An 8,514-nucleotide genomic window follows, 5' to 3' on the forward strand; every position below is an offset into this window, starting at 1 on the left:
GTGCAGATGGAGCCCAGGTCGCTGAGGGCCAGGTTGAGCAGGAAGAAGAACATGGGCGTGTGCAGGTGGTGGCTGCAGGCTATGGCGCTGATGATGAGGCCGTTGCCCAGGAGGGCAGCCAGGGAGATGCCCAGCAAGAGGCAGAAGTGCAGGAGCTGCAGCTGCCGCGTGTCTGCCAATGCCAGCAGGAGGAAGTGCCTGATGGAGCTGCTGTTGGACATTTCCTGTGTCTGCACATTTCAACGTACAGAAGGAGGAAAGACAGGGCAATGGAGGGGAAATTTCTCACAGAAAAATCAAAACTCTTTGTCGTAGCCTCTTTCTTTCCACTAAGCACCTCCCCCTTGTCTATGTCTAGGAGATCTTCCTTCACCATTGTTGGTGGAGCTCTGATTGCTGCTGGCCAATGCTGTGTGAGGAGCTGGACCTTGGCCTCCAGGACACCCCCAGTCAGTGCAGGGGAACAGTGAGAGCAGGGCCCAGTCCTGGTGTTCAGGCTTGGATAAAGAATCTTCAGGTAAGGCTGCAGAACTGGGTGAAGTGATGGGGATAACAGAAGGCAGAATGAGGGATTCTGCTGCACCTGGGGAGAACAGAGAGTCCAGAGAGGCAGGAGGGTTGGCTTAGTGCAGACTGAGGGGAGCTGCTCTGTCCCTCTCTCCTGTTCCAGCTGCCCTGCACTTGCACCTTTCTGAAATCCACTCCCGTGTTACCCTAGACAGCCAGGAGACACTGCTGAGAGCAGAGGGATCCCTGGCACACAAAGTGGCTCCTGCCTTTCCCAGAGTCAGGAGAGTGGGCTCATTGCCAGCCTCCCAGGCTGCCCTGCCCAGAGCTGCCCGGGCACAGGGAGCTGGGACACCCCATTGCTGTGCTCAGCCTGCACAGGAGGAGCCCAAGGGCTGGGCCTGGCCCTGCAGCTGGAACTGCCATTGCAGAGAGCCCCTCAGCAATGCCAGCAGCACCTGGGCAAGGCAAGCAGAGAGAGAGAGCTGGGCCTGAGGAAAAGCCTTTCCCTGGCCAGCCCTGGCCAGCCCCTGCCAGGCAGCAGCAGGGCAGGACAGTGGCCCTCAGGCCCTGGTCAGCAGGGAATGGGCACATGGCCGCAGAGATGCCCTTCATCTCTGGGGCTGCTCTGCTGGCCCAGGAGGGACTGAGGGCCCCGAGCCACCGGGCTGAGGGCTGTGCTGGCTGCGAGGGGACACAAGAGCTGTGCTGCTCAGGGCAGAGTCTGCCCTGCAGGGCAGGCCCGGCAGGTGTCACATCTGCCCTGCAGCAGGGCTCCCCTCAGCACTGCCTCCCTCCCTGCCTGCCCACGGTTCTGCTGCTGGAGCCGTCCCAGCCCCCGCTGCTCCTGTGGCCCCGGGCTCCTTCCCTGCCAGAGCTGCCAGAGCCCAGCCCAGCCCCTGGGCCAGCCATGCCCTGCAGCTGCTGCGCCCTGCAGGGATTAAAGAACAGCTCCCCCAGCCTGGGCACCAGGGAAAGGTGATGCTGCATGGATCTGGAGGCTGGGCAGGTGCAGGCACTTGCTGAGGTGCCCAGGAATCCTCAGGGTGATGGTGTAAGAGCCTCAGCCCCTGCTCTACCCTGCATACCTGAGTTTCCATTGCCACCAGGCTGAGCCACGGAAAATTGGGAGCACAGATTCGGAAAAGCAGAGACCCGAGCAGGAAACTCCTGCCCTGAATGAGTTCATGACAAGTCCTCTCAGAAATGAGCTGGGCATGAGCTGGAGCTCTGGACAGCCCTGGCTGCAGCCCCAGCTTCACCCCCTGTAGCCGTCCCTGGCAGCAGGAGCCGTCCTGCCCTGTCCCTCTGACGGTGCCCAGGGCACCCCCACTCTGCAGCACATCTTCCCCTTCCTCCTCCTCCTGTGCCACAGAGAACTCACCACGTAGAGGGCTGTGAAGATGTTTCCCCAAGTGAAGTCTCAGCTCAATATCTTCCCAGTCCTGATTGCCTTCAGCCTGTCTCTGCCTGGCTCCTGTCCCCTCAGTGCCTGCAGGCAGAGCCCTTAGCCCTGCTGGACTGGGAGAGGAGCTGGTCCTGGGAAGAGATGTTCCTTTAAAGCTCAGTAGCACAGACACAGCACAAGGACTTTAATGTGTCTCTTGGGGATTTGGTGTTGTTTTCATCAGACTCAGTCCCTGAGAGTGTCTTCAAAAAACTTCTCAAGAACTCAAAATTAAATTGAAACTCCAAACTTTCTTGAAGTTTTAATGGGTTCCACTGAGAGAAACAAATGAGAAAGTGTCCCCAGGTTCCAGTTAGAGCAGAACACTGGAGGCAGTGATGACAGCTGGGGACAAACAAGGCCAAGGTGTCTCTGGTGCTGAGCAAAGCTGGATGTGTTTGAGGAATGCAAAGGGCCAAGGGCTGAGCCCCAGCCCCTGGCCAGGCAGATGCTGTCCCTCCCTCCTTGCTCAGGGCTCTTGCCGGGATGGGCACTGGCATGTGGGGATGTGCAATGGCAAGGGCAGGAGCATGGGGCGGCCCCTGCCAGGCTGCTGAGCAGGGACAAGGAGGCAATGAGGCCCCAGGCCTGCAAGGGTCGCTTGTCTCCTGCTCCTGCCTCAGGCCCAGGCCCAGCAGCCATGGCCAAAGTGCTGCCCAAGGTGGCTCTGGCAGGGCTGTCTTGCAGCTGCTGCACATGCCTGTGCCCTGTGCAGCCCAGGCTGTGCTACGCTGTCCCTGCCCTGCGCCTCTGTCCCTGCAGGCTTTTGGGAAAAGGTCCCCCTGTACCGTTTGGACACATACCTTGGCATATTGGAAGGTTGTCCCCATGGATGGCTGCAGAACACTAAAACATAAATTCTCATCCCTTTTTTCTGAAAATATAAGATCATAAGTGTCTATACTATCCTGTGGTGGTCTTCATTCTAATGAAACTGACCTTTCTGAACAGAAGGTTGTCCTTCTTCGTGTGTAATATCTAATAAAAAGGTAAAAATAATTAGGAATCATTTTAGGCATAGGGATTCATGACCATAGCACTCCTGGAAGGGGCCAAGTTAGAATCCATGCATTTTTCAATGCAATTGTTGTTCTGGAAGCTTGAAACATAACTGAAGAAAACAATTGCGAAGTGACTTTGTCCTGCATCCTTATGCTGCTTCTTTTTTAAGAGATTCGTGTGTGAAATTATAACTAACCTGATGTCACTTGTACCTTTAGAGGAAAAAAGGGGTGACTAAGGGTAACTAAGGCCTATCCATGAGACATTCTATAAATCTTTAGATTACTGAGCTCCAAAGGATAAGTTATCATGGTGTACCATGATATAGGGTACCTTTATCAACACCATATTGACCACCCTGTAGCTGGCCTTTGGACACTCAACTTTTCAGCTACCTCATACAGACATGTTCATACACAGACAAGTGTGCAAAAAGGTTTCTCATCTGATTCCACCAGTTCCCACTCTCTCTGCAGAGCAGTCAGAAAATACACATTGAGTCTAATGAGGAAACAGGGTACTGTCGGACAGTGCAGGGACCAGGTGCAAGGCAGGGCCTTACAAGCACACTGATCAGCTTTTGTCAGCATCTGTCAGCATGACTGACCCCACTTATTGTACTATTCCTTTATTTTCCTATGTCTATTTCTCTCCAAACCATCTTGATCCCTCCCTTTTCCTTTTTTGGTTTTTCCCCTAACATTCCATATTGAGTCTAGTGAATTTCAAAAATGCTGCTTCCTTGCACCCCAGTATTAACCCTGTAACACTAGGCAGTAATACCAGCCATTCTGCAAAGCCATCTGGACAGCCACTCTGCTGACTCATGGTGATAAGTTTTCTTCCCAGACCATGAGGCTGAGGCGCTCCTGGAACATCTGGGAATGTTTTTATTTATTTATTTATAAATGTAGTTTTGAATTTAATGTATTTTATTTATTTATTTAACATCTTTTACCATGGTCCACATGTTCCATATGGTTGTCATGGTTTGACGCTGGTGCAATGCCTGTGCCCCCATGAAAATACACTCTCCCTGGTGTCTGTTGTGAGATGTGACCAGAAATAAGCAAAGCAGGCCCGCACTTAGAAATAAAGAAAAAGAAAATTTTATTAACTAAACTACAACTACATGTAAAAAGAAACACAGGAAAAATGAATACCTTCCAAAAACTTTTTCTCTTCCCCCCACCAAATTTCCAATACATCTATCCCTCAGATCACCAAGTATCAGTCCATCACCACCCTTTAGATAATCAATTCTCAGTTCATCAAGAGGAGAGGAGTGCTTCTTGTGCCATAGGCTTCCTCAGGAAACACCATCGAAACCTCGTGTGTTTCCATGTCATTCGTGGCACTACCCGGAGAACATCTGTGACCTCTTCCTTCCATGTCCAGTGCTCTCACCACTGCACATGGGCCAGAGGTGCTTCTAGGGTTTTCCTTTTAAGGATGCTTTGTCCCATTCCAAAAAGAGCGCAGTCTCTCCTTTGGGACACCGCAAATTTCACTCCCTGAGGCCAAGGGGTCTCAACACTGAACCCTCTTGACTCTGAGCCATTACCTGCTCCTGGATGCAATCTCTGTGTCACAGGAAACATGGTTCTGTCCATGGCTATACAAGGAAAGTTCAGCTAAGCCCACTCCATCATCTCTTCCCACCTAAGATTCTTCTCCACTCTTCCAACATCTTTCACTTAGAGGAACGTTCATCACACCTGCCCATTTCTTCCTCTGTTTCATCTCCATCTCTCTTCTAGGAAGGTTAATGTTCTGCAAAGTTTTCATTGTCTAAAAAGGGGTTAAAATCTCCAGCTCTGCCCGCCCAGAACTCCCACAGCGGCCAGACACCTTCTGGCAGCACCCCCCACCCCTGCCTTCTTCTCCTTCTTGGCTGTGCTGCTGGCACATATTATCAAGTTTCAAGGCAGCACAGTCACACACACAGGCTGGCTCTCTCTCTCGTGGAGGGTGAGCTGCCTGATTCCTCCCGGTTTTTCTCCAGCCTTCCATCCTCGGGGCCAGGCCTACCTCACCTGGCCGCATGGCTTCCCCTCCCCCGCCCAGCAGCTTTTTTCCCCTGGAACCCAAGAGAGCTTCCCCTGGGAGTTCTCTGCTTTTAACCCCCTGTGTTCTCAGAGGCGTATCCATGTCCCCAGTGGCCACACAAGGTGCCAATATTCAAATCTGAACACCCATTGGTTTGACCACAGCATCCCAAAAAACTCACTTCCTCTCAAACCACGACCACGATGTATGACTTAAAGCTTGTAAAAACTCTATTTTAGCATTGATATATGATCCTTCTAATAAGCTGTGTTCACACCCTTGGCATACAGAAGAGAAAGTTTACTGGGACCAGAATTTACGTTTCACCTTCTACTCTCTTTATCTGTTCACTTTTAGGCTACCAAAGCCTCCAGACACTACATGAGCTAAAGTCAAAGGATGCTGCCGTTTGTTGCCGCTGCAGCAAGAATCTGGATGCTCCTCCCTGAGCTGCATGCCTTCAGCTGCGCGCTTCCACAGGCAAGCCACAATTTCTTGTCCATGGCCATGGCTGACAGCCATTTGAAGGCATGTGTTTTTTCAACCGGCTGTCACATGAGGAGTCAGTATACCAGAGCATCCAGCTGCTGAAAGATCAAGGAAACAACATCCAGACGGAAAGCAACAATGACTGGTTCAGTGGACTTTTCAAACACTGGGGGATCAAAAGCTGGCTCTCATCTCTAGTTAAGACTGGTTTGTGGACTTTGTTTACTGTATTCATTGTGTTGGTTATTTTATCAAATTTTTTGCTACATGCCTGCAAAACTCTGTGGCAGAAGCCTTCTTGATAGAAAACAAAAAGGAGGGAGAGGTGAGGGCCCAGGGGCCTACCATTGGAACTGTAATACCTCAGGGCAAAGTGACCAAGGTAAAAGAGAGACACCGCTCTAAATGCAATGGTGACACCCATGGGCATTTGCAGGCTCATGCTGATGCCGCACGTTTTGCCGGTGTCACCCAGTTCAACAGCTGTATTTTCCGTATATGTACTCCCTCTAGGATGTTCCCCACTCTCTTATACCCTATTGGTCCTGGCTTACTGTAATGCTCTGCTGCCATTCCCCCCCCCCCCCCCCCCCATATAAAACCCTGTGTCCCCAGCCCCATTTTGTTTCCCTCCCTGGACCCTCTTCATTGCAATACACAATGTTTGGAGTTCCACACAAAGATCCATCTCTCGCTTCGTTCACCAGCAGTTTAAGCAAGCGTGCTCCCAGCTCTGGGAGTGCAGGTCAATCAGAGAGGCTGGCTGTGGACAGGCCACCACACAGGAACTGAGTGCACCAGGCAGTCCAATAAAAGGCATGAATCCCACAGCACACCCAAACCAATGCCTTGCATGTCTCTACTTTTTCCTCCTGCTCTTATCTCTCTTGTCACTTCCCCCATTTTCTCTGAGTGGGACCTTGGCTTCTCTCTCCTGTCTGCAGGTTCAGCCACACGTGTCACCCTGCAGGAACAGCCTGACCCACAGGGAAGTGGGAGAGGACTCTTTGTCAGGAACTGTAGTGACAGGACACGGGGAAATGGGATCAAACTGCAAGAGATGGAAGAGATTTGATGATGGAAAGAAGTTCTTTATTATCAGGGTGCTTGTCCCTGACACGGGACCAGTGCAGAGAGGCTGTGGATGCCCCATCCCCAGCAACATCCGAGGCCAGGTGGGACAGGGGCCACAGCAACCCGGTGTGCTGGGAGGTTGCTCAGCTTGGAACCAGATGATCTTTAGGGTCCCTTCCAAGCCAAACCATTCAAGGATTTGATCATTCTGCCATCCCCATCTCCCACTGCGCAGCAGCCCTGAAATTTCAGTGACATCACAGCTCCCAGAGGGTTCCAGGTGGAACGTCCAGGACCTGGAAACGAGCAGAGCAGGCACTTCACTGGCTGCCAAGCGTCAGTTGCCACTCACTGTGTGCTCTGCCCCTCACTGCTGAGCTGTTGCTGCTGACTTGGCTTTTCCCATTGCCTGCTCTGGAGCATCGATCCAAGCAGGATGTGCACTGCTGGGCCAGTGGAGGTACAGTGCCATTCCAGGCAGGGGGGCACCCGGCTTGGGCAGGCTGCAGCCATGTGGGAATGGATGGTGTGGGACAGGAAGCCCACTGGGAGATTGTGCTGCCCCTTGCAGAGTGCCAGAGACACTGAGGAGGAGATGGAAGTGGACATGGTGCTGGAGAGGGAGGAGAAGATGGAGGTGGACGAGGAAGATCCTGTGGAGGACATGGAATTAGAGGAGGAGGACAACATCGAAGACATGGAGGTTGATGAGGAGGATAACACCGAGGAAATGGAGGTCAATGAGGATGATGAGGAGGAGCCCATGGTCCTTGGATGAAGATGGAGCCCCACAGGTAAGACAGGCAGCTGCTTCCCACGCCCTGCCCAAACACACACTGGGTCCCCTGACGCCAGGTTGGGGCTGGGCTGGATGGCCCCGCTCAGGGACACGGTGCCCACAGGGGGCCTGGATTGTGGTGGCACAAGCACCAGCCCCGGCCTGCCCTGCGCTTGCCTGGGGCCACGCCAGCCCTGCCAGCCCCGTCCAAGCCCCTGGGGCCCAGCTCCCAGCCCTGCTGGGCCCAGTACTGGCAGCTGAGTCGAGCTCTCCTGCTTCCTTTCTTCCAGGACTGATGCAGACGATGGCGCAGATGCCACGCCTTTGTAAATATGTTTGAAAGCTTCAAGTTTCTTGTAAATATGTTCACTGCCTTCGAAGATTTCTGTAAATATGTTTTGAAGATTGTTAGTCCATCGGATCCCATGTAAATATCTTCTGTACCTTGTTGTTGTTATAAGGATTTTTAAAATGAAACATGTTCTGTAAATCTGAGCTTTTGCCTATCTTGGGCAAATAAATACTCTTTCTTTTTAAACATCTCTACTTTTTGCCATTCTTTCGAGCGCAGGCAGGGTTTGCACACTTGTGGGTTCCTCTTGATCCGAGTTCGCAGGGCTGGAGGTCCCTGCGGGTGCTGGCACAGCCACCCTGGGGCTGGGGGTCCTGTGCACAGGGGCTCCCACTGACACCACTCCTGGCACTGGGCATTGCTGCTCTTCCTGCCCTGGGGCACAGCGCTGTCCCCAAGAGCTCAGCTGTCACCAGCTCTCACCCAGGGGGCTCTCACAGCACTGGCCCCTGCAGCCATGCCACCAAAGCAGGCAGCAAACCTTCAGCCACCCTTCCTGCTGGAACCACAGGCACTCCTGGGCCCAGAGCAGGCAGCAGGCCACAGGCATGCAAAATCCACCTGCACGCTCTGAACTGGGGCAACTGCATTTGGGCTGCTGCAGGGGCTGATCTTTAAGGCTTGCAGCCTCCAAAGGCTCCAGCCTCTGCTTCCCAGCCTGCTCTGCACTGCCCTGAGCTTGCATTATTCAGGAGAAAAAAGCCAAGCCAGGGCACCCTCACCCTGCCCGCATTCCTGCTGCTGGCAGCGGCCACTGGCCCCTGGGTCCCACTCGGGTGACAGCTGCAGGGACAGGGCAGGCTGTGCTGGGCAGGG

Source organism: Melozone crissalis, unplaced genomic scaffold (genome assembly GCF_028551555.1).
Source record: "Melozone crissalis strain CALT ecotype California unplaced genomic scaffold, PUWL_Pcris_2 ptg000231l_1, whole genome shotgun sequence".
Classification (NCBI taxonomy): domain Eukaryota; kingdom Metazoa; phylum Chordata; class Aves; order Passeriformes; family Passerellidae; genus Melozone; species Melozone crissalis.